This window comes from Herpailurus yagouaroundi, unplaced genomic scaffold, assembly GCF_014898765.1.
Source record: "Herpailurus yagouaroundi ecotype Mexico unplaced genomic scaffold, PumYag 165, whole genome shotgun sequence".
NCBI lineage: Eukaryota > Metazoa > Chordata > Mammalia > Carnivora > Felidae > Herpailurus > Herpailurus yagouaroundi.
This window is the reverse complement of record NW_024412406.1, coordinates 10,869,802-10,894,837: the sequence shown is the minus strand read 5'-3', so window position 1 is coordinate 10,894,837 and position 25,036 is coordinate 10,869,802. Positions and strand designations below refer to the sequence as shown.

Below are 25,036 nucleotides of genomic sequence, written 5' to 3'. Positions count from 1 at the left end.
TTTTTAAGTTTATTTATTTTGAGAGAAAGGGAGAGAGAATGAGCGGGGAAGGAAGGGGCAGAGAGAGAAGGAGAGAGAGAATAATAAGCAGGCTACATGCTTTCAGCACAGAGCCCAATGTGGGGTTCAGTCTCACAAATCGTGAGATCATGACCTGAGCCAAGGTCAAGAGTCAGATGCTTAACCAACTGAGCTACCCAGGTACCCCAAGGCATGCTTCTTGAATGAATGAAAGGATGGGTGAATAATAAGATGTGTGGCAAAAGTGTTAGGGTAGTGGTTCTTACTAGAATCACCTAAGGCTCATTTAAAACACAGTGATGCCTATGTCTTTAAACTAGGCCAACTGCTATTTTTAGTTGATTCTAAATGAATTTTTCCCCACATTTCAACATCTCAGCAATAAATGCTTCTTATAGATGCTTCTTATAATTGATGTGATAAGAAAGGAACTGTGCAATAATTTAATGTGAAGCACTTTGCTTTCTTAGTTGTACATAAAGTTTCCTTCAGATAGCGAATAATGTCTTAGATTGGATGAAAAACAGTAAATCAGAATCTCTATAGGGTGTGACGTGGACAAAAAATCTTATTGAAAGTGCCCCACGTGAGTTTGATACATACTGAGAGTTACAGGCTCTGTGTTTAGGGGGCTTAAATGAGGGAGAAATTAACAAGGGATCACTTTACATCACTTTGAATCTTTAGCAAAGAATCTTTGCCTGGTCCATTGTAGATAAACAATCGTCATTTGCTGAGTGGAATGGAATTATTCAGGGCATTGGAAAAACCACTGAAATTTTAGTATGTATATGTAGTTTATACTATATATAATATGTTTTCTCTCTCTAAACACACACACACACACTCTCATATATACAATGGTTGTTTCAGGCTTAATTGTGTTTCTGAATTTCAGAATTACCCATGACTTTGGCAATAGTTCTCAGCTTTACCATGTTCTATTTGGCAGAATATGATGGAATTCACAGGAGAATGAAAATTAATTTGATGGACATTGTTTGAATCATCAAGCATCAGCATACTTTGGAACATTTCCACTTAGAGATTATAAAATGAAATACCTAAAGTCAACCTAGAATGTTGGTAGAAAGACAAACATTGAACTTTCTGTTCTGGAGATTGGGACTCTAGATTTCTAACAGACCTCATGATTTATCTTTTGTTTTATGGTGAATGGCTTAACTCTAGGTTTGGCCTTGTTATACCAGTACAAACCTAATGGTGCTTCCTTATGTACCACGTGTGCAGCATTGACTAGAAGAAGGTATTATCCCATTATTGGGAGCTTCTTGTATCATATTAAACCCAGCCAGGTCTCTGCAGACCATGCTTTATTGGCAGTTTGTTGTAAAGAGGGCTGGCTCAGATTTTAAAGTTAATGTTAATTATGGAACGATGTCAGAGGGAGCACAGTGAAATGTCTTTAACCCATTTTTTTAAAGCAGGTCAAATTCAGCATCTGGAGGATAACTTGCAATTTGGTTGAAAATAATTGAACAGGTTTAACATGAAATTCAATAAAGGGGTCAGGGATATTTTAAGTTTAAAATTCTGAGATAAATTCATTTGGCCCAAGGCTCTTGTCAGCTGTCTATTATTGCTGAGTCCAAAAGGGTACCTGGGTTTTCAGTTTTTTGAGTGTATCTGTTTTGTCGAAAGAAGATTGTGCTGACTCATTCCTGGTACTTCTTTAGAAAAATATTTTAAAAAGTCAGTCATCTCTGTACTATAAGAAGTGAAGTTTGCCGAACTATGGTATTAGGAATATAGAATAGAGAAGGATTTTGTGTTCACCCCCTTCTAGGAAGAAGAAAGAAGAGGGGAAGAGGGACAGTGACTAAAGTCATGTTCCCCAGAAGCAGACACTGAGGGAAGGTTCTTGTGCAAGTGATGTATTAAAGACAGTAGTTAGGGAGACCAGGAAGAAGTGGGACATCAGCACATGGAAGGAGAACCCAGAGGGTAGCCCAGAGGGTTCCCTCAGGGGAACTTGAGGGTACAGGTTGTGCACCAGAACTATCCTAACCCACAGCAAGGTTCCTGAGGCTTTCATGTTTCTGCCCCCATCAGCTATTAGTTAAAGATCATGGAGGGGAGGGAGTTGGGCATTGGGCACACACATTCTCAGATGCTTCCAGTTTTTTTGGTATTCAGGCAAAGCAGGTTCTGGTAGCTCTTTCAGAAAAGATCCTTAGGTTCTGGTTGTTGAGGTGAAATCCAGGCAGTGTACAAAATGATAAAAGACGACCCAAGAGGACCTGGGCAAAGCACCAACCTTGTCTACTACAGAGAAGAGAAGGTGCTAGGGCTCTCATATTTTCTCCCTGCCTCCCCACTCCCTGAGCCAAGCTTTAATGTCTGGGCAGGGGATAGGGAGTTGTGTGGCTCTAGTACCTTCTGGATATGAGGGAAACATGCAGGGCAGGGTGTGCATGTCAACATGGGGGAATCTGCACAGTTAGGAGTGGGGACAGAGACATCTCAGGCAGAGACAGGGGTTCAGCCTTTGTCCTCCATGGGGCAGGACAGATGTCTGTACATTCCCACATGCAGATGGACTGCATTGGTTGTGGGCCATTTGGGAATGAGCAGACCCTACTGTATGGTACAGAACCAGTGTCCTTGAAGGTGAAAAAAACAAGCCAGCTGGGAGAGGGCTGCCAGGTCATAAGGCAAGGGGTGTGGAGATGCAGGTGAAGGCAGTTTTTAGTGGAGGGTGTCAATGGAGTGTAAAAGAAACAAGCTGGGAGTCAGTCCCCTTTTCTTCCTTGTGTTCCTATCTCTGGTTCCGTTTGGAGGGCTCTTCTCTGCTCTGAACGCTGAGAAGGGCTAGGGTGGGGCCTGGAGGAGGGGAGACAAGGAATTGAGTGTTTTGGCCTAGTTCTGGACTCTAAATTCAAGGTTGAGAAACAAAGGAGATTTCGGAAATCGTCAGAGGGGGAAGGGAGGTAGGCAGGGGTTCTGGGCAGGTGCCCCATGTGGCCATAAAGAGCAAAAGTGCATCCAGCTGAGGGCTCCCTCCTCGACATGCCTTGGGAGCTGGCAGAGAAAGATGGATGACAGGAGGGTGACGGATGAGGTTATTGTAATGTCTCCCATGTCCACGTTTGCAAAGTCTTCCTCCTCTGGGTGACCTCAGATGTCTTAATCATAAAACTGTCCCCTCACCTCGGCCAGTTTCACCTAATGCGGAACTATTCTATCCTGTCTGAGCCTATCAATCATCTCATTTCCTCAGTGCTCTCATATGAGCTGACTGGCTTTCTAACTAATTAACAGCAAGGTATTAATACCTTCCTCTCAGGCTCATAGCTTAATGGGCTTCTGTTTCCAAGGTTATTTGTACAGGAGAAAGGTACAATCCTTTTATCTTGGAAAAATCATTTTAATATTTTCTTTCTTGTTACAAAAACATCTCAGGCTCATCTTAGAAAAATGCATATGTAGAAAAAGAAAGAAAATAAATACCAGTAATTGTACCTCCCAGAGAAAACCCTCATTTCCATTTTGGTGTGAGCCCTTTTCATCTTTTTATCAATACATAAATATTGGAGACATATAGGATGCATGTACATATATATGCTAAGATTATTTGCATTTTAATGGAGGATTCTTGGGTGGCAGACAACATTCTCAGTCACAGAAATGAATGAGTAACAGTGAGATTTATTGCCTTCCTTCTGCTTACATTGACTCTGTCCTGAGTGGAGCAGAAGAGAACCTGCTTTATATCCTGAGACTTTATCCCCTGTTGAATTGGAAAGGGCTGGGGCTTAGGAAGTTTAGGTTGAAGGTGTGGAGTCTTCAATGGCAAGCATTAAAAAATAAAGGGAGGGCAGATGGGAACCAAGGTTGGAGCAACCCCAGACTGAACTCCTAGTAGGTTTTCTTGCCTGGACAGGAATCTGAATCAACTTTTGTTCGCTGTCAGCTAAGTCCCTCTGAAATTGCTTTTGTTCATATATTAAAGTGCTCTAAGTCTTAAGGATTCAGAAGCTCATAAGGCCGTGCTTGACCCCTTTCATAGATGTCAAAATTTAATGTGTTCAAGGAACAGGCAGGTTATATGTCATAGGCTAGATTCTCCAGGAGGCAGACTCTGGGATGGAGTTGAGTGAGCAAAATGTTCTTTGGGAAGAGCCCTGGACAGTGACGCTTATGGAAGGGAGGGAAGGATGCAGGATTGGGCAGGGGGAGAAGTTGAGTTGCAGTGCATGATGAGAGCCTCCTTCAACCTCACCAGGACTTTGACATTGGAATGGCCAATCAGAGTCCTTCTGTGTTAGGCCGAGATGATCTGGCCTTTATTTCCTTCTTATCTGTGATCAGCCATTGGATGTGGGCTGCTCTAGAAGGGGTGGGACCTTGGGAGAGACAGTTATCTGCAGCTGGGGCAAACCCTAAAGGAACTTACAGTTGGTTGGGACAAATCCTTCCATGAGAGGGGAGCTGAACAGTGCATGTCAGTGTCCATCACAGCATGTAGGTGGGTACAAGATGCTATGGTATGCTAGTGGTGAACTTGGGGGGATGAGGGGCAGACTGTGGCCAAAGTTATTCAAATTCAGTTTGTAACAGTATTGTGCTGGGAAACCAAAACATTTTGGGGTAGATTATGGACTTGTCCTCCTATTTAGAACCTCTCTGCTCTAGAGAGAAGGCAGTATCTCAGTTCCAGCACTTACTTGCTGTAAGAACTAAGCCAATTTATATAACCTCTGTTTGTCTCAGTTGACTCAACTGAAAAATGGGGATAATAACTATATTTCCCTTAAAGAGTTATGAAAATTAAATGTGGTAATCTATGTAAGGCACTAAGTGTCAGGCATGTTAACAATATCAGTAAATGTTATAATGTTATATGCTTTTTTTTTTTTTAACTGGCTTCACACCCAGCATGGACCCAATACGGTGCTTGAACTCACCACCTGAGAGCAAGACCCAAGCTAAGATCAAGAGTCAGTTGTTTAACTGACTAAGACAACCAGGCTCCTCTGTTAATTGCTTTTATAGTAATTAGGATACTGGTTGTTACCTTCAGATTATCCAGAAGCTCCTGGTCAATGATTTTGTGACCCTCAAGTCTTAACTTATCACCATCTCTCCTGGCCGCACAATCTGCCCCCATCAGGTTCCAACTAACCTGAAGGTCAATGTACTCAAGTTGAACTTAGGATCTGTATCTCCTTCCCAACCCCTGGCTTTGTACACTCACCTTCTCTCAAATCAGACTCTCCAAGTATTTCAGAGTCACTCAAACTGGGATCTTCAGAGCTGTCCTCTTTGTCTTCCTTTCTCTCCCTTTCTTGCAGATTTCCATAGTCACCAAGACCTCCCTGCCAATTCTACCTTTTCCTTCTGAGTTTCTAAAGCCTCCCTCTTGTGCCTGTCTTATTTTGGCTCTCCTTCCTGTGTCCATTCTTGATGAATTCAATTTCATTTTCCAGATGGCTGCCAAGGAGATTTTCTTTCAAGACTACAACTACTTCCTCATTGTTTCCAGCAGAGGTGCTAAACTCCTCACTGTTTTTTCTGATCTAGATTTGACCTACATGCCAAGCCTCACCTTTTACCACCTCCTCACAGGAGTCCTTGTTGCAGTGCTGATCTATCAGCAGTCCTGTGAACATACCCTGTTCTCCCACAGTTCAGTGCCTTTCTATGCTTGATTGCCTTTGTCTGGAAGGCCTGCCTGTTGCCCAACTTTCTGAAGAACTGTTATTTATCTACAAACTCTTCATTCTTATATTAATGAATATTAATTTATGGGGTTGAGAAGGAGATATAGACCTCCTCTGTGACTTTCTCCCCTGGTCCAGTTCAGACTTAGGCATTCTCTTTTTCATAAATCTCTATCATTCATTTATTTAAAGTTTATTTTTTCAATCAGTACTTACTGAGTTCCCATCAGATGCCAAGCAATATGATCAATACAGCCACTATAAGTTATTTGTTACATGTCTAGATATCAACTTCTGAGGTCTCAGCACTGGCATTCTTAACGATGTATTCTAGTATCTAGCATAGTACCTGGCATGCAGTAGGTGCTTAATAAATGCTGTTCATACAAATCGAGATACAGTGGTTATAGTTCCTAAATAGAAAATCAGGACATACAGTCTGGCTGAACATTTTTTTTTCTTATTGATATTTATGTAGAATTTTGTTAAAAAATAACTTATTCTGTTGGCTATGTTGAAAACGACAAAAAGCCATGGAATAGAACAAGTTCCCCAAACTGGTTTACTCATTATAGAGTCACTTTCTTTGGGCTGAATTGCGGTACCCCTGGGACCTTGGTATTCTGTGAGGTCATGAGAATTAGGCTCCTTCGTCTTTGCAACTCCTTTATTCCTTTAAGAGTCTGTCCTGAGCCAAAGGCAGTGTAGATGCTGATTTTTCATATGGCTTTTCAAGAATCTACATTTATGTTGCACTATTTTATGTAGGCCAATTTCATAAGAAGAAAATATTTCCCTTCCTCTTATTTCACCTTTTGTTCCTTCTGTTCTTGAACTTGTCTTTTTATGTGCAGGCTATTTCAAGATGTACTTTAATCCCAGGTTTGCTGTGGCACATATAAACTGGATAGCCCTCTGAGGCAGAATGGCTGAAAAAGAACAGTGATGAGCTCTATCAATACTCAGAATCTCTCCTGCCCCAGCCTCAGCACACAGAGCTAGAGCAAAGTGGATCCTACCAATAAAGGCTTTCAAGACAACGCCTCACTCTGCCCGTGGTCAGAGTCCCATACTGGGCCCTTGGGAGTGGTTTATTTCAACTGTGAGCCCTTGTGTTTCTGGAATGGAGGCGTGGCATGAGGCCATCATGTGGGGCATAGGGTGGTATGCAAGTGCCCAGAAAGTATCAGTGTCTTCCCTGACTTTAGCTGGTCTTTTTTTTTTTTTCTTCTTTTCAACAGAACTATCAGTATGGAAAGATACAGAACTGAGAAGCTGCTATTAATGTGACATAACTAATTAGTGATCTAAGGAACTTTGAAAGCACAATGAGTTCTGTAGCAAGATGACGTTTACATTAAAAATGATACTGGGCTGGGGAAATGTACTAGACATGCAGTTTATATAAGGAAAGTACATCCTTCTCTTCCTGAGATAGGTTCCTGCTGCTTTTAGAAAGTAGTTGGGCTTTCTTTGATAGACAGATGACTGGTTCACACCCCAGGCATAATGCTGTAATCAAGAATTGGCATCTCTCCCTAGTTGCTTGTTATCTAATATTTTTCATAATGGGTACTCATCAGGGAGTTCATTCTCCACAAACTAATGCACTTATCACTCTGTCATTCTGGCTGAAAGTGGGTAGTTACATTGTGCAGTAATCTGGCCATCATTTAAAAAAATTATTTTTATGTTCATTTTTGAAAGACAGAGAGCACAAGCAGGGATGGGGTGCAGAGAGGGGGGACACAGAATCCGAAGCAGGCTCAGGCTCCGAGCTGCCTGCACAGAGCCCGACACGGGACCCGAACTCACGAACCGTGAGATCGTGACCCGAGCCGAAGTTGGACGCTCAACTGACTGAGCCACCCACGTACCCCTGGCCATTGTTTTTATAGACATTGATCATTATCAGTTTATTTCAGAACATGATTTACTGACTTTGTGTCTGAGTTAAAAACATCCCCTATTTGGAAATTGTATTTTTAAGCCATGATGACTAAATCTTTATAAATTTAAATAATTAAAAAAAATCTTCAGGGCTTACATCGCCTTTCTGGGAAACCCTCACATCACCTCATTCAAGGGGGGGGCAAATGGAGATAGATTCTCTCATATTGCCTTTTATGTTTCCAGGTCAAGGACATCGGCCTTTTATTTTTGTTTGTTTTTAATACATGGTTTTAGTAGATAATACGTGCATATGGTATGAAATATACAAATTACAAAATCACATACAGTGAAAATTAAATCTTAAAATTAAACCACCCAGGGGTGACTGGGTGGATCAGTTAAGTGTCTGACTCTTTTTTTAGTTTGTTTGTTTGTTTATTTATTTTGAGAGAGAGCATGTGTGTGTGTGTGTGTGTGTGTGTGTGTGTGTGTGTGTGTATGCACATGTGTGCTAGCGGGAAAGGAACAGAGATGCAGAGAGAGAACCCCAAGCAGGCCCCATGCTATCAGTGCAGAGGCCAAAGAGTTTGACACTTGGTTTTGGCTGAGGTCATGATCTTAAAATGGTGAGATCGAGCCCTGAGTCAGGCTCTGCTCTGGGCATGGAACCTGCTTAAGATTCTTTCTCTCCCTCTGCCCCTCCCCTGCTTGCATGCACTCTCTCTCTCTCTCTCTCTCTCTCTCTCTCTCTCTCTCTGTCAAAAAAAAGAAAGAAAATGAAACCATTCAGTTTTTCTATACTTACCTAGAGTTATCTTCTTATTATCAATATAAACTTCCAGAAATATTCAGTGTATATCAACAATATAAAGTGTATGTAGTATGTTTTTATTTAATTTATTTTTTGAAGCCTATTTCTTTATTTTGAGAGAGAGAGAGAGAGAGAGAGAGCGAGAGAGAGAGAGAGAGAGCATGTGAGCAGGGGAGGGGAAGTGAGAGAGGAGAGAGAATCCCAAATTGACTCTGTGCTGTCAGCATGGAGTCCGATGTAGGGCTTGAACTCATGAACCATCAGATCATGATCTGAGCCAAAACCAAGAGTTTGGATACTTAACCAACTGAGCCACCCCTGTGCCCTTGTAACATGTTTTTGATGTAAAGAATAAAGCTTGCTTTCTTCTTTTACTTAATAATAATTCTTGGGGATGATGGTAAACATTGCTGCTCATTACTATTTCCACTTTTATTTTTGGCTAATGCAGTAGGAAGGCACTTCTCTGACACTTTATAGTTAGATGATAATATGACTTGCCTTATCCAATGAAACATAATCAGAAGTGATGTTTCATTTTTGGGTAGAAGGACTTAAGAGCAGATACATAATTCTCTTTTGCCTTCTTCCTCCTGCTATTGTGATTATGATGTTCTAGATGATGAACCCCAGTCCCTGAGTTAGGATAATATGGAGCAGAGCAAACCCCCTGTTCCCAGGACACATGTTATATGTTAAAAAAAAAGTTTTATTGTATTAAGCTACTAAATATTAGGGATATGTTTACTATTGTGGTATGACTTAGGCTATGCTGAATAATATAGAATACAAGCTCAAGTATTTTATTAGTATGTACAGAGCTACCTCAATCTTTTTAACAGATACACAGAAATCTATTGTTTGGAGGTATTATAATTTACTGAACTAGTTGCCTATTGATGGACATTCAGTGTTTCCAATCTTTTGCCATTACTCTGAAGATTATGTTGTTTTAGAGTTGGATCCTTTTTGAGTATTCTTCTTTGAATGAGGTGAGATCTTCTTGAACCAGCTATTTGCAGGAGGGAGGTGTGTGTCCTGGGCACGTTGGGAGGGGATCGTGGGAGTCAGGTCATATTCAGGCTAGCAAGAACACTTCCAGATTCACAGTGACTATTTTTCATGAGATGGGGTAGTTGTATATAGGCTTACGTAGACCCCTTTATTTCCTTTTAGCCAACAAGAATGAGCGACTGTATCTACCCTGCCTCACAGACAGATGGCTTCCTGCGAACATGGCATGATTATTGATTTCTCATTTAGCTTTGAAACCCCCTGCTTCTCTTTGGTGTCATTCCCAATCCATGGAGCCTGTTCTAAATTGGGAATTATTTGTTTTGTCCATCTGTGCATGTCACCTGCTTTACAAATCAGTGCTTTGCTCCTTTTGTTGAGATTTGTAGCCACAGGCATTCTCTTGCAGCATCGTTCCACATCCCTGTTTGACACTCTTGCATTTGGCAGTTCCTCCTTGTATTTTGTATTTGGGGCTCTGTATGTTTTCTAGTTTCATCAAAGATGTGGTTTGGTTTGTATTTCCTGTTGCCTTTATTTTGGAGTGAGCTGGACCCAGGCTGAACCCTTGCTGTGGACAGGAAAGCTCATTGTAATGTAAGCACCTGTTCGCTCGCTTTTTTGATTGCAATGTAAGTGCCTGAGATTAAGCTTTTGATTGCTGATTGCATCCACTTCAGAGACATCCCTCTTGAATAAACACATTCCCAGCCTCACAACTAGATAAAGAGCCAGGTTGCCCCACCCATGAAGTTTCTTTTTTTATTAGAAAGCTCTGGTCAATTGACCACTTGCTTTTCATTTCTACTTCTTTAATTCCTGCTCTTATGTTTTACATTCACCCATAAAGAGTGAGTCCACAAAACCCTAGGCACTGTGCCCATGATCCCAATAAAAGCAGAACCCCAAGTCTCTCCTCTTCCCCACTGTCCTTCCCTCCAGCTTCCTGTGTGGCTCTGGATGTGTTGTATGTCATGTACCCTCTAGGACTTGTGAGTAATAAACTCTCTTTTTATAAGTTCCCTGATGATGGTTGTTGCTGAAGGCATCTTGCAATCATAATAACAACCAAAAAAGCTGGTCCAGCCATAGCAATGGCTCCAAAAGGGGAAATGTCTGTGGGGATTTGCTGTGGGTCCAGGTGAGTGCCCCCAGGCATTTTTAGCTGATAGCACCTCAATCTACACTCATGTAACTCAGTTGGAGAGTTATTACTTTAAACAGTATGACATTTGCAATTTTTGCAATAAAAAATCAGAGAAGACCAGAAATTTCATTATGGTTCAACCTGTTATTATTGGAAGGGTTTATATTAATTGCAGAAAACTCTCTCTGCTAAACAAGAGAGGCAGGGTAATACATTCTAGCCAGTTGCTGTCTTGCCTACTTGCCCTACCATCTGGAGGACTGGCATCACACTCCCTTACTTATTTAGTTTTATTGTTTTTTTTTTTAATTTTTAATGTTTGTTTATTTTTGAGAGAGAGAAAGAGAGTGAGTTGGGGAGGGGAAGAGAGAGAGGTAGACACAGAATCCAAAGCAGGCTCTAGGCTCTGAGCTGTCAGCACAGAGCCTGATGCGGAGCTCAAACTCATGAACCCATGAGATCATAACTGAGCTGAAGTTGGATGCTTAACGGACTGAGCCACCCAGGTTTCCTATAGTCCCTTGTTTAAAATCCCAAGCTGGGGTGTCTGGGTGGTTCAGTCGGTTAAGTGTTCGACTTCAGCTTGGGTAATGATCTCATGGCTTGTGGGTTCGAGCCCTGTGTTTGTGGGTTCCAGCCCTGTGTCGGGCTCTGCGCTGACAGCTCAGAGCCTGGAGCCTGCTTTGAATTCTGTGTCTCCCTCTCTCTCTCTGCCCCTCCCCCTCTCATGCTCTGTCTCTCTCTCAAAAATAAACAAACATAAAAAAAAAATCCCAGGCTTTGCTCTACTTGGCATGAAACAGACAGAAGGGAAAAATGATATTTTTTTCAGCCCTAAGCAACTATGTTGACACCATGGTTTATATTTTCTTTCAAGACCAACTGTAATATCTTTATAGAGCGCATGTAAATTATTTGTTTCCAAATGGCTACAGTCCCTAAGTTAGACTGTGATCTTCACTAGAAATAGTTAAATAACAAATGTTGGAATCCAGCATGGAGGTGACAAGTAAACCCAAGAAATAGCAATATAGTAAATGGCTTCTACATGGTGTCATTTGTTTGTTTGTTTTGGCTAGCATCCTGTCTAGCGGTTGTCTTCCACCAGCTCACATCCAGGGGAAATGTTTTTAGCGCCGCGGTGGCAATACCAGCAAGATGTTTCTGAGCCACACAGCAAATAATGTTCCAGCAGGGATTGTATATTCTGTGCAGCAGCTAGAGAAGACTGAAACAACTTCAGTGGAATAAATACAGTTAATTACTCTGTCCTTGAACAAATGGCCTCTTAGCTTTCTTGACCCTGAACACTTAAGTAAAAAACTCTTGTTTGTTGGGGGCAGTGACTAAGGAAAAGTGGCATCAACTTTCTTCTTATGCTCCCATTTCAGACTTTATCTCACTTCTGCCCCAACTCAAGTCCATTGTCCCTGAGTTTGTTATAGTGGGGGTGTAGCAGCATGGGGTGTGTTCCATCTACGGTCCCTCAGCGTCACTGTTCCTGAACAGGCAGCTGTTTCTTACTACAACTCCCTACACTTCCCTGTGTGGGGCTTTCTCTGGATCCTAGGAGCGTGCTTGGCCCAGACACAGGGCAGACCAGAAATGCTGGAAAATTAACACATCTGGGAGCAGCCTGCAATCAGTGACAGATGGGAGCTGGTGGATAAATACCCCAGAATCCTTGCCCCAGAGGTGGGAACACTCTGAGGGGAGCTCTGTGAGGTCTCCCAGGGTTCCCCACTAGGATTTAGCTCCTCCCACCCAAATTGGTAACCAGCTCATTAACATATCTGTCTTAGCTTCCTTTCTTCTCTTTCTCATCCCTCCAATCCCTTATGGTGTTTCCTAGGACCACTTCCCAAACTCCTTTTACTCAATCCTTGTCTCAAGCTCTCCCCCCAGGAGATTCTAATCTTACATGGTTGGTATCAGGAGTGGTCCTAGTGAGCACACCCATGGGATGAGGTGAAGTTGGATCTTTCTCTGGCCAGGTGGCAGCAATGACCCCAGCGCTTGGGTTCATATTGTGGTGATAACCCTTGGTGTCTATAGTATCAAACTTACTAAAATGCTCATCTGGGGTGGATGGGGTGCAGGAAGAGGACAGATGGCTTATCTAATAGTCCCCATGCTTGAAAAATGTGGGTAATGATGGAAGGATTGAAGAACTGGTTGGCTAGTGTTAATGGCCATGGAAACCCTGAAGGAAGAAAATGGCATATTCGGACCAACCACCCATCAAATGAAGTCACATTGTGAGAGCTAGAGGGCCTTGACAGCAACAGCAGCTAAATAGGCCCTTATCTTCCAAAGCTGGAAGGTGGGTGGAGCTGAAAACCAGGCACAAGATTTGCAGTAAGTGTCATAGAGTTATAGCCCTAGAAAGTCTCTATGCTAATATTAAGGCCCTCCTAGGGGAGAGGTGGGACCCTGAGATATGTGATGAGGATATTTGTGTATAAGCTTCAAGGTTCCCTAGACTGCTCTGGGCTGGCAGAAGTAGAGAGAGCAGCTTCCTGTTGGCTGGTGTACTAATTTTCTAGGGTTGTCATAACAAATCGACACACAAAGGGGAAATTACAGAAACAACAGAAACTTATTATTTGGCAGTTCTGAAGGCCAGAAGTCTGAAATCAAGGGTTGGTTGCTTCTTAGCGCATCTGAGGGAGAAGTTGTACCATGCCGCTCTCCAAGCTGCTGGTTGTTGCCAGCAATGCCTGGCATCCCTTGTCTTGTAGGTGCCTCACTCCAGTCCTGGTTTTCATCTTCACATGGCATTCTCCCCTCTTGGCCTGTGTGTCTTCTCCTCTTCTTATAAAGACCAGTCATACTGGATTATGACCAATCCTAGTCCAGAATGAACTCAATTTGATGATATCCTGTTTCCAAATAAGGGCACCGTCACAGGTACTGGGAGTTAGAGCTCCAGCATATTGAGGGGACACAATTCAATCTGCAACATCTAGAGACCATCCGAGAGACTAACCCAAGATGGATATTCCCCAGGAACACCCTTGGCCTTCTGAAGATCTGCTTCTCCTCATTGTTTCCAGACCAGTCACTAGGAAGAATTACCTTTCAGCATGGCCCAAGTAGGAACAGACATTCTCTGTTATGAAAAGCAAAGGATTATTCATCAACAGAGCTTCAAGACAGGATTCTTGCAAGAACAAGAAAGACTAAGTTTGGGAATTGATCTTGAGAGTTTGGACCAGGAACATGAGGAACCATTGGAACATGAGGCTGATATGGGACAATGTTTGACATGGTGCAGAATTTAGTACATTGGCATGGGTATCTTGGAGCCAGTCTTCATCTGCTGATGGGATGTGCCTTTGAAGCATGGAAACCACATTGGCATCCAGTAGATGAGGTGGACATGCTGAAACTGCCTTGGTAGGTATTGAAGAAAGGGATCAAAGGCTCAGGAAGCTTCATCTGTTAAAATAAGAGCCCCATTGTGGAAATAGAACCAGATAATTAAAGAATAAGACAATCTGGGAAGAACTGGTCAGAGATATTTCTCTTCACTAAAGTTTTCCTCAATTCGTAATTGTGGAGGATTAGAATGAGTACCAAAGACATATTGTAATTACAGCTGTGCATTTCTTTTTTTTTTTTTTTTGTCTTTTAAAAAATGTTTACTTTTGAGAAAGAGAGATAGCAAGGGAGGGGCAGAGAGAGGGGAGGGATAGAGGATCTGAAGCACGCTCCTCACTGTCTGTGCAGAGCCAGACATGGGGTTTGAACTCACGAACCGTGACATCATGACCTGAGCTGAAATCAAGAGTCAGATGCTTAACCAACTGAGCCACCCAGGTGCCCCACAGAGCTGTGTGTATTTATAGAATCAGGAAAACTGCCCTGTATGCCTCCGTTGGTGGGGGTCTATGCCATGGCACTGAGATCCTCCAACTCTTTTTAGAGGGTTTGGAGTCAGAGGAAGAATTCTGCAAATTTCTTCCAGCCCTCTTACCACCTGAAATGTGAGGCGATCTCTCTTAGCTACCATCTTGGGATCAGGAGAGCTGTGTCTACCTGTGTACCATGGATTCCTTGTGAAGCTGTGTGGGCAGAGGTACTAGGTCAATCAGATGTCCAGCTTCTTGGCCTCACAGCCATAAAATCCACTTTCCATGCACATGTCTCCCTGCATTTTCAAATGCCTTTCCGTTTTCCCCTAAGCCCTGAGTTGAAGGCAGCTGCTTGGCTTTCATCACATATGCAGATGCATGTATTAAAAACTTAATTGTATTCTGACCTCTATTAAGTGTTGGGTTTATAATTTGCTATAGAGAATCCTATTCTGTAGGAATAAATGAACTAGAGATCATGTTCTTCTTTTCAATTGTGGTATGGGATCTTTAGTTACAGCACGTGAGGCAGCTGTTGGGGAGGGAAAAAGAAGTCCCTACTGTGAAAGCAAGGAGGTTGCTTGCTTCCTTTAACAACTGAATCACCTGGCCTGGGAAATGCAGAGACAACTTAATTGAACAATTGGTTCAGCAACTGATAGAGTTGTACATTTTCTCAACAAGACCATCAATTACCATAAAAACAGAACATAGTGTGTTTCTTGAATTTGAAGCAATACCCAGCAATCAGGGAATGGGATCTATTGTGCACAGAGCTCAAAGGAAGATAAAACACAAATTCTGACGGACTTTATGGCAATTCAGTTCATTATCTTGCAAGGGTCCTCCTTGTGGAAATTAATCACTGCTTACTTACTGCTTTTCTATACCGTCTAGAGAATTTGAGGCAATGCCTTTGACCCTGATGCCTTCTTGCCCAGTTCCCCCTTGCTCTGCTTGCCTTGTTACACGTTTCTTGGGTGGGCGAACTCCCACATGGAGGCTGCTAAACAAAGCTTTAGGCAAAACATTGCCTCCAGAGTTGGCATGACATGTAGGTTGTTGCACTAATTACATAGCAGGCAGTGCTCTGAGAATGACAATGAAGTGTCAATGGTGTTTAAGTTGTCTGGAAGGGCAGTGCTCTCACACCTGTAGCTGGCAGCTCAGTGAACATTTAGCACATAGTTTACCCATCAACTAAAATGTATACTATATGTACATAACTATTTAGGTTAGGATGAAGGAGGCTGAACATATAACCTGGGAAAGGGCTCTGTTGAATTCCTAATGGATGGAGCCACAGAAGGCTGTTATAAGAAAAGCAGATGTTTGGTCTTTGTTACCATCGTCAGTGACAAAATAGAATCTTGCAGTGCTTACATTAGTATCATCACCTTCAAACTCAAATAATGGTAGCCAACATTTATTGGATGCTTATTGTACACCTGACACTTTCTCTTTGTTTTAGAATATTAATTTATTTAATTCTATGCTAAACCTGTGAGGTAGATACTATTATTATCCACATTTCACAAATGAGAAGCTAAGTCAGAGTGGTAAAACAACATACCTGAGGCCAAGTGATCAGTAACTAGAGAAGCTGAGATCTGAACCCAAGTCTCCTGCTCCAGGAGCTTGTGTATTTCATTCACCACAATAACAATGCAGCTACCTCCTAGGCAGCAGCAGTTCCTTTTGCTGTTTTTCCTGAAATGAATTGCTCATGGTATTGTAGCACTGAGCTCAAGATACCAAGGGTGTGCGGGTAATTGTCTGTGGGGTGGTCATTCTTTCCAAGCCTTTGATTGCACTGTTAAGTTTCATTATCTGCTCACCCTAAGAGCCAGAGTGAGTCTGAGGGTGGTTCAGTATGGCTCCATTTCCATTACTAGAGAAATGGCTCAAATTATATACTCAGTGACAGTAGGGTCAACTTTAACTTTGTATAAATCTCCTAATTCTCAAATTGAACAGCCAAATGGAATCCTTCAGCTCTGTTCCTTGCTTTTCATGGGTACAGAAGAGCTAGAGGTGAGAATTGACACGTTCTGCAAAACCAGTTGTCTGGAGAATACAGTTGCACTGAAATTAACATGATTCTTCACAAACTATAGCAGATCCATATGTTCTTTTGTTGATTACATAGACCTGGGCTTAGAACTACCAGGTGGGCATGGCTAAGGGAAGAGTGTGCTGTCATAGTCTCACCTTTCTGGTGCTTTGGGATCCTGTTTACAAAATAACGCAAGTGTCTACGGGTGTCCAATGTCGCTTGGAAGAAGGGAAATACTATAACAAGAGGCTTCCCTAAGGTAACATATAAAAATACTTTATAAATTTTAAAATGCTAATTTAAAAGCTTCTCTTTGGGGGTGATTGCTTTTTTTTTGAATGTTCTATCTTGCTGCTGTAGAGGTCATTTCTTACTTAGGCCCTCCTTTTAGGCCTTGTGTAAGGATACCAACAATTGTCCTCCTCTATGTCTTTCTTCCCTCACCCCAGGAAAGCACATATGACAAAGTTGTGATTAGCAATTTCCCAGTGAGCTAGGCGGGTTCTCATTTTTTACCATATTACCAAGAGTGTTTCTTAGAGATTGTGCATGGTGTCATCTGTTGCTTCTTGTTTGGACTTGTGGGCATAGAAGGACACATCACACCAGCCTGCCCTTCTACGCATCATTTTCCTTTTTGGGGAGTTGGTGGAACATTGTACGTGGCAAGAAGAGAACTCCCATGTTGCAGTCTCCTGTGAAACTGCTGTTTCACAGTCTCCTGTGAAAGCTGCCAGAATAGGAAACGGAGCAGCCAGGCTGGTGTGGTCCAGGGTATGGGGCTCCCCATAGCCCTCCAGCTCGGTCCTGAGATCCTCGTATGTGGAACTGTCTGGCTAAGAGACCGGACATTTTCATTACATTACATTTAATTACATTACATTATGTTCTTAGTCTCATTTTGAGTAATAATAATAATTTTAAAGATGTGGGATTTACAAAAAAATTTTCCTTATGTTATTTTATTGGATCCTGTCAATGACTCTAGGATGTATTTATCATCATTTTATAAGGCTGGCAGGGGGGAAGGGTTGCAGTTCAAAGAAACTAATCCAAAGCCATATAAGCCACTAAGTGAGGAAACCAGGACTAGAATTCAAGTTTTCCGATTCCAAATTCTGCCACCTTTTTATGAAAGCCACCTTCTCCCTTACCACAATGATTTTAAGTCACCTGAAACGTTAGGCCATGTTCAGTTTCTAAGAATGGACATGGATACTTTTTGAGCGCATACTATGTACCAGGCATTGTATCAATTATTTCACTGCATCTCCTCAGAAACCCTGTGAGCTGTGCAGCACCATCATCCCCATTTTCCAGATGAAGACGTAAATAAACTAACCAAAGTCACATGGCTTGTAAATGACAGAGCTGGGATTTGGACTCCAGTCTTGGACTCAAGCTCAAGCTCTTAAGTATGGCATTATGTTGCCTCCCTAAGATCTGGTTTAATCTTGATGACACTGAGAGTCGCCTTTGAAGCCAGTAAGTGAGAAATTGGAGGGCGGAGTCCCATAGGTGCCTGGAAAACACAGTAATGGATCCTTGAAGAACTGGAGATCAGGCAGGGGCTCTCTCAGGCACATGTAATCTGATCTGCTGATGCAGGAAAGTATGTGATGTGCTGTCTTGGGGTGAAGCCCAGGGGCATGGAAAGGCTTCTAGCTTTTACTGTTGGTTCTTTTAAAGGCAATTAGAAGACAGAAAGGCTGCTTAGGAAACTGTAAACCCGTGGGCTGATTGTAAAATGACCAAGGACAAGTTGCCATGTCTGAAAGTAGATAGAAAGTAATTCAACACCTGTGATATCTCCTCCTTTGTGTCATTGTAGTGCTAGAGAAAATGACATTGAGTGGTTTTTTTTGAGGATTTAAAAATTTCAAGTATTGTCTTAGATTATATTTTGTATCTGTGTGATTTTTTTTTTTAAAAGTGAAGTTGCTTCTTTTCCTCCAAATATAGGCTCATTATTATAGCAACAAAGAGCTCCAGCACGAAGATATTTTCTGGCTGTCTCTTAGCAATGATGCTTGCTGTAGGAAAATTTCTAGGGAGCTTCATTTACAGTGAACCTGGGGAACACGTAGGATTTACTGTTTTTCTTTTTTTAAAAACCAACTTGAAAAGGTTGAGAAAGTGTAAATTCCACATAAATTGGTTCAGCCTGGTTTCTGCTCTGAACTCTGCCTTGGGTTCCTGACATTAGTATGTTATGATGTACCTGTTTGATCAAAATTGGCATTGCAGTTATGTTTTGGAGTATCAAAGAGGGTAGGGGAAGCATTTTGCTTTAGAAAGTTATGAGATACAAATTCCTGTGTGTAGGGGGACTATATGATTACTGTGCAAGCCAGGATGCTTTCGCGAGCAGGAGGGCACTATGCCTGCTTCTATCAGGACAACAGCCTAGATCATGACTGTCCCAGAGAAATGGGACATATGGTCACCCGGCTTTCCTGAGTCATGCTCTGCAAGGAAGTGGTTTCTATAAGCCAGATGCCATTTGTGGTCAAGGATTACCTGCCCCATCTGCCCCTTGTTTTTTGTTTTCTCAAATGAGCCACATCGTTATCTAGGGATCATCTAGATACAGACATAACCTTCACTGTTCTGCCACTCTGACATCCTCGCCAGGCCGCCCTGGCTTGGGCAGTTTGCTTCTTTGATGCTCGCTGCAGGGAAGTCCCCATCACCCCAAGTGTGCGGCCTATCGTGCCAGAGCCATTGGGCAGCACCACCGCACTGGCTCAGGGAAGTCAGAAGTCACAGCCCCAACCCTTGGTTCTACTCCTTTAGAGATGTACGGATGGAAAGAATTTACTTTCCTTCTCTGAGCCTCAGTTTTCCCTTCTGTGGCATGGGAAAAATGATAAAACTTACTCAAGCTGTCTTTTGGGTTTGCTGTGAGGACCAGTAGTAGGAGCGCATGGTAAGCAATAGTACCACACAAATGCTGGTTATTAATTTCATGTCGCTTTTATGATTAACTGGCTGAGGAACATGTGACAGGCTATTCTTCCTTTCCACACCTCCGTTTTCCTTATCTGTGGAGAATTACATCTACTTCTCCAAAGGATCGATTAACTACACAGAGGATCTACTCTAAATAAACAGCAATTAGCTTCTCTTTAAATTGCACCGTTTCTGGAACTTCGTACCTGAGCGATAAATGAACTCTTATTCTCAGCTTAGTTGTCAGGGAGATAAGCTCTCACTGTCTTAGATGTCTCACTTCAGGCAAAGGAACTGCCGTAATCTGTGCGGGCCACTCCGGAGGCTCCAAGGCAGGGGTGTGGATGCTGCCTGGTGCAGGAGGATTTAGGGGACAGGCTCAGGAGTGGCAGACTGTGAACCTGCCAAGAAACAGCACAGGGAGCGCCTTCCCTCACACTGCTAAAAATACTGCCGGGAAAGTAATTTCTCTGGTCCTATTTTAGAAATCAGAGACAGTTCCACCATATTCACATTTGGATCCTGGTCAGGCTTCTGGTTTGGGTTTTAAATTTCAAGAGAGGTTTTTTTTCTGAGGAGAGTTAAAACAATCCGTATGGTTTCAAATCAAAATTTGGAAATACTGTTCAAGAAGATATATGTTGGACATTATTTATGTAATTACTCGCAATTTTTTAAAGGCTTTATTAGAGACATGCAGGATGCCTTAGTGGCAAAATCCTTTCAGTTATGCACTTGCTTATGTAAGTCATTGATTATAGAGATCTCTATTTTTTTTTTTTTTTTTTTTTACTTGAGATAGATTTACAGGGATACCTGGCTGGCTCAGTTGGTATAACATGTGATTCTTGATCTCAGGGTTGTGAGTCTGAGCCCCATGTTGGGTGTGAAGATTACTGCTTAAAATCTTAAAAGGGGTACCTGGGTGGGTCAGTCAATTAAGCATCCGACATCGGCTCAGATCATGGTTTCACAGTTTGTGAGTTCACGCCCTGCATCAGGCTCTGTGCTCAAAGCTTGGAGCCTGGAGCCTGCTTCAGAATCTGTGCTTCCCTCCGTCTCTCTGCCCCTCTCCTGCTTGTGCTCTTTCTCTGTGTGTCTTAAAAGTAAATAAGTAAATAAGCATTTAAAAGCATCTTTAAAAAAGGATAGATTTATAAAAGGATGTTTCCCTCTTTGTCTTCCTTTTCTTAATTTTCCCTTCCCTCTTCTTTTCCATCCTTCCTCTTCTGACACCTTCCTTCCATCCCTCTCTTCCCCCACCTCCTTCATTTCTCTCTCAGTGACTGTTTCACACTGAGATAGGAACCGTCTCTGTCCACGTATAACAGTTCGTGTATCTCTGATAGATTCTCTGATTTGCTTCAGTGTTTCACTGTGTCTTCTGTTCACTCGCTTTCTTTCACCAACATTTACTGACTAGCTATTTGTGCATAACACCATATCAGGCCCTAAGAGAGGGCTGGGGAAAACACAAAGATGAATAGCACATGATTCTCCCTCTGAAAGGATCCTACAGTGTAGTAGGAGAGACATTAGGTTCAAAACCAAAACAGCAAGGAAACTCACTGGTGGTACAAGGGAAGCATCGAGTGTGAAAGCAAGTCACTTTACCAAAAATCAAGTTGCCAAAGTCATTTTACCAAATGAGCATTATGCTTAAAGGCCAATTCACTGAAAATCAGTTTGCCATTGGCCCAGAGCTGCAGAGTATTGTTCAGCAGAAATTGTTGACCCTAAGGTTCCACAAGAACAACGTTGGTATTAGAAGAGGGTCTACTATTTTAAATTATGGCCTAGGGATATTGCTATGGTTGAGAGTCCTCTTGAATCTGGCCACAGGGGAGTTTTTTGTATACAAAGTTGCAGTAATCAGAAGCATGGTTTGCTTAAATTAGAGAGACTACTCATTTTACTCTTGATGTATCAGTCATGGTTTGAGCAGAAACTAGATGGCACCTGCAAATTTGGAAATCTGAAGATAATCTTGTAGAGGGACATTTTTCAAGTCACGGGCAGGATTGGAGAAATAAACAAGGAATAGTGCAGTGTCCTGGGGAGTGGTGGAAGAGAAGGAAGCATGGGCACTGGAAGCTGGGAAGGGTGGTATATGGATGGGGCCACCCAACTGGAGAAGGGGTCTGTTGTGGTCACGGCCTAGCTCTCATCTTTTGCAGATGCCTCTCATGGGCCAAACCCAACTGTAAAGTGAGGAAAAGTGTTCTTGGGAACAAAGAGGAGGGAGGGAGAGTGGATTGAGGGGGTATGTCGGGTTACAATTCAATAATCTGGCACCAAATTATTATTTGGTTCAGCCAAGGAAGAATATGTTGGTCATTTCAGAGTTAAACCTCAATGCCACTCCCAAAGTTCCTGAGTAGTACGAAATTTATTAATTAAGAGTTGAAATACACAACAGGGTGCCTGGTAAAATTGTTTTTAGCAAGAGAAATTTCAGTAATCCACAGTGTAGGTGGATATGGCAAAAAATTTTGGAGTAGATCTTTCTTCAGAAAAAAGTCATTTGAGTGAAAATCTCTAGTATGCTTAATGCAAGGCCTTTTTGAAGGGTGTACCAGAATCTTTTGTTTGGCTTAACAAGGCGTACAGCTCTTAGAGTCTGGTGGACCAGTTTGCATTAGGTACCCTAGACTCATCACAAAGGTCCAAAGCAGTTTGGGAGAAGGCTGAGGCACAATGTGGCTGAGGCTGGAAGCCTACTTGCTTGATTCTTGCTTTGGAGAACAGTGCTTTAGCATGTGAGTCTGAAGCCAGAGAGCTGGTTATAAAGTAAAGTTATAGGGGGCTAACTCAGAGCCATTACTCGGGCAGTAAGCCATTGTGGGCGCTGGACTGTGCAGGACCAGTGTTCAACAGTGACATTGCGTGGCAGGCAGAAGCATGGTAATGGTGGGGACTCTCGCTTTCCATTGCACTCACTTCCTGTGGATTAAGTGAATCTCTGAGGTTTCCAAGAATCTCCCAAGAGGAAGATTTTAGAATTCCTGGAGGAAAAAAAAAGATAGATGAGGCTTTGGGAGGTTAATTGGAGTTGGGATTTGATTTGTATCTCAAGTTGGTCAAGCAGATCATGCTTGCTACAAGAGCATACTCAATGCACAAAGGTCTGTTCATTGCTGAGTAGATGTTCCAAATGTCTTTTTTAGGCAGAGGCAGGAGCAGGGGTTAAAGTGGGAGGAAGAAGGAATAAGATTAATTTGCACAATTTATATTTTCTCTATATTCATGGCTTTCATCCCAACTTCCAGAGCTTCAATTTAGGAGGAACAGAGATGAGAGCAAAGGCAACATATAATCCTGGGAAGTTTGTGGCTATAAAAGGTACCCAAATCAATTTGAGAGGTTTAAGGAAATTTCTTGAAATACGACTGCATTTCCTTCTAATCTCTCTCCTGTACAACTTCGAGCCCTGGAAAGGAGATTTGGAGAAAGGTGTTAGATCTTCTGTGTGCTTAAGAGAGAACATCGCAAATGTAACTTGCTTATTGATCAGTGTGAACTTGGTAGGTACCATCTTTTCCCCCATTCACTGCCCCCAACTGTGCAGTGCTGGATCTAGGCTTCTCTTTGGTGCAGAGCCCATAAAAACGTCTTGAACAGATTTGATAACTTCCCAGTCATTTTCAGTTATTTAAACTCAGGACAGCCTAATCTAATGTAAAGCTGCATACTATAGTCAGTTTGAATGTCTGAGCATCCAGCCAGGCTTTGGATCAGGGGACTTGGCAAGTGGCAGGGGGGGGGGGGGGGGGGGGGCCAGGTCTACTTTCTCATTCTTTCTCATTCCTCCTCTGAATCTTGTATGTTGGGGGTGTGTTCACATACGCATGCACATGAGCCACTGATCTGGTTCCAGGCCCTCTGCTCTTTTCTAGGCTTTAGCTTCTCCCATATATTGGGGAAGAGAAATGGAGTGAAGGCTGGGTTTGCTCCCACTGCCTGACTCTGTCTGAGGAAGGAGATTGCCCTGGTCTTACTCTGGCTCAGCTGGCTTTCTATGCTGGTGGTGGCTTTAGTCACTAGGGTGGTCTCTGGACAATGAAGTCACATTCCATCCCTGTCTAGTACTGAGGGGCTAGGTGTATCTTTCTTTGGTCTTTGACAGTGGTCCACACCCTTAAGCATCTTTCTGGGTGGGAAATCCCTACATCCAGGTCCTTCAGGGCACATCCATGGCTTGTGCTCCCTCTCTTCCCTACGACTCCTTTCTGTGAGGTTCCAGAAGCTGCCAAGGTCCTCTTCCTTGCCCTTTGAAAGGCTACAGGGATCTGGAGTGGGGTCAGGGCTGTATCTTCTTCCACACTCATTACTGTCACCATGATTCCATCTCATCCTATTGTTGCAGGTAACACCCCAAAGCCTCTCATCTTTGGAAATCTCTGGATGCAAAGCAGGCTTTCCTTTCTAAATTTAGTTCTGTCTCCAAATGCTAAGGGACTGCTGTAAAGCTCATCCTCAAATTTACCACAGTTTCCTTTGCTCCGATGGAAGCATCAGGTCACTGCTGATCTTTCAGCTCAGCAAATGCACACCCACTTCCCTTCTAAGAGGCACCCACTACTTTACAGGTAATTTCACTGGATCCCCTTCTCTTGCCTTGGGAGTGGAGGGGGTCAGGTGGCAGCGAGAACAGTTTGAGATGAAGGGGATCTTTTCTTGGGATTCAGAAATGTCAGGACCAGTTGGAAGGAACTGAACCTCACAGAAAATAAATTACTGAAGAGAGTAGAGATTCAAGCAGGCCCCAGGCTGGTCAGGTAGCTACGCCTCAGGCATCAAAGGAAAAGGACTATTGCAAGTGTAGCTGTTTCTGTCTTTTAGTCCCCTCACCCAACCCCCAAAGGACTTGTGTCTTAATCCCTGGGTGGGGGTGGGGAGAGCTTTTGGTATAACAAAGAAAGGAAGAGCTGTTTCTACACAAACTCTCTTTGAAACATTGAGAGTACAGAGTTGCATTGTTTTGAGAGCAGCCCACACAATAACAAAGGGGCGGAGAGGCCTGGGCACCTGGAATGTGGAGTGACTGGAGTATTGGGAGTTGGGGCACTCTGGTAGCTCCTGTGCCTCAGTGGTGCCTTGGGTTCTGGCAGTGGTCCCCAGTGCAACTGATTTCTGGCACAGCAGCAGGAGGAGACAGAGGAGAAGGCCTCACCAGTGGCCAAGGAGGGGCATCCAAAGCTTTGGAAGCCTTGGGAATTGGTGCCCTTACCGTCATGTGGGGGTAGAAGTCATATCCAGTGTCAGCTACGTTGGTTGACACAACACGTGGCTTTGCTATGCAGGGGAGGAAAGCTGACTTTCCCTCTACCCTTCTGAGTTCTTAGCTGAGACCCCTGTAACAAAAGAGAGATTAACAAGAGAAAAACAAACTGAAGTTTACTAACATGTATACTTCATGTATACATGGGAGATAACCAGGGAAAAATGAATAACTTGCAAGGTGGCTTGGGATTCAGGATTAAAAACCATCTACTTAAAAAATTCATTATTATTATTATGTTTATTTTTTTCTTTCAGTTTTATTGAGATATAATTGACATATGCTATATAGATATAAGGTGTATAGAGTAATGACTTGAC

The 25,036-nt window shown here is 42.7% G+C and overlaps 1 long non-coding RNA gene across 1 annotated transcript in view; it reads left to right on the top strand.

The window, feature by feature from the left end:
- LOC121038109 (uncharacterized) overlaps positions 1–25,036 on the top strand; it is a 130,367-nt gene that overhangs the window by 91,149 nt on the left and 14,182 nt on the right. The window lies entirely within an intron of this gene.